The sequence below is a fragment of the Pteropus alecto genome, unplaced genomic scaffold, assembly GCF_000325575.1.
Source record: "Pteropus alecto unplaced genomic scaffold, ASM32557v1 scaffold87, whole genome shotgun sequence".
Classification (NCBI taxonomy): domain Eukaryota; kingdom Metazoa; phylum Chordata; class Mammalia; order Chiroptera; family Pteropodidae; genus Pteropus; species Pteropus alecto.
The window spans coordinates 688,716-690,697 of record NW_006443225.1 but is presented as its reverse complement, the minus strand read 5'-3'; positions in this window follow the sequence as shown (position 1 = coordinate 690,697).

Genomic DNA, 1,982 nt, shown 5'->3' with positions numbered 1-1,982 from the left:
TTGTGAGTATTAACTAAACACTGCACATTCTGAGGACTTGTAACTCTTTATCAAAGCCACAATAATGACAATTACCATGTATGGAATACCAACCTGATACAGATGTTCGACCTGTGGCATCTTTTTGAGCCCACAAAACAATTTTATGAGGTAGATATTGTCCTCCCTACATTACAGATTAAAAACCACCCTCAACAACACCAACAGAAAACCTCTACACCAGTTTCCTGTGACCACACACTGAGTCAGTGGCCGACCTGAGATTCAGAGCACAGGTCCGTGTGGCTCCAGAGGCTTGACCCCCCCTCTGTTCCTGTAGTTTATGGTTTGGAGTTCTCTCTCTTGTTCTTAAGCCTCATACTTTTTCTTGTGCCCCTTCTTTCCATCCCTGAGCATGCTGGTGACTCCAGGAGTTTTGCCTTTCAGAGCACATGAGGGTCTGTCTCATGGTCAGGCCTCTATGAGGGGCCAGGCTGAATGGCATGGGTGAAATTGCTTCAAATATTACATATGTCTTCAATTTTAAAAGAGAAGATAGCCAATAGAGACTTTGAAATAGAATTATCTTTTGTACCTGTTTCTAATAATGTAATTATGAAAAGCAAGTATAAAACATTTAACCAACACAAATCTCTATTTCAAATTTAAATGCATCATTGGATTATATTGAACACTGAATAAAAACTCATAGTTGCTATTTATTTGCAGTCCCTTCACAAACATCCCCCTCCCCCTGCCCCCCAACACACACACACAGGTCAGTCTCACCCAGGCCCATCTTTGAGACACTGGGAGATGCCATTGCCTATCCATTGTCAGCCCTAGCAAAGAAAAGGCCCAAAGCAAGGAACAGAGCAGGACCCTCCTCACAATTTACCTGACTCTGGTGTGAGCAGGTGTTGCTACAATGGCTCCAGTTCTCGATGAAAATTCAGCAGCCCATATTTTCTTCTCCTAGTACAAGAGGTCAGGGACCTGGAGTAGGAGTGACCACCCCACGCAGGTCACTTGGGCTGAGATGCTCTCCCTTAAAGTCCTACGATGGCCACAGCAGGAAGGAAATTAGAATTGAGTTTGAGGGTCAGAGAGAGGAGTCCAGGGTCCCAGAAGGGTGGGATACCTGGCAGATATCGGGAGGTGTATGAGGAACAGGCTGGGAGCCCTGTATGGGGGCACGTAGCGCCACGGTCTGCCTCCTAGTGGCAGTGGGGACCACGTCCACCAGAATGAGAGTCTGGGTTCCTGGGACAGGGGTCCAGGTAGTAAGAACAAAATGCAGAAAGGACCATGGAGGATCCCAGCAACACACTTTGAAATTTGGCTGAGAAGTATTATACAGAAAAGGGACCAGAAACTAGCCTTGACTCTCATATTATTTTTTCTTTCTGTGTGAAAATATGTGCCAAATCTTGAGCTATTAATGTAAAGTTTCAGGACATACTATTGTTAGACCTTGAGCTGTTAAGAAAACAAACAATGTATGTGAGCCTCTTCCATGAGACTTAGAGCATATTCGTAGCACAACCCCTGTTTGAAAAACTTTTTTGGGGAAGGGACATATTAAATTTTATGAGTGATTGCTTTTACGAACATGGCCTAACCAGTTAGGCCCAGAGGGATTGGCATGGTTAGTTTTATGCGTCAACTTGGCTAACCGGCAGCCCTTAACTATTCAAACCTTCAGCTGGGTGCTGCTAGAAGGTATTTTGCATGTGTAATTAAAATCCATAATCAGTTGAATATAGGTAAGGGAGATAATCCTAGGTAATCTATGTGGGTCTGATCTAATCAGTTGAAAGACCTGAACTGAGTCTTCCTTAAGGAAGAAGAAATTCTACCTGTGGTCTACAGCTTCACCCTGAGCCAAGAGTTCCAGCCTGCCTTTTTGATGGTTTACCCTATGTGGGGTAAACTACCCTAGCATGGTGAGTCTCAAAATGTTGTAAGCCAATTCCCTGCAAATCTCTTAATACATGTATCTC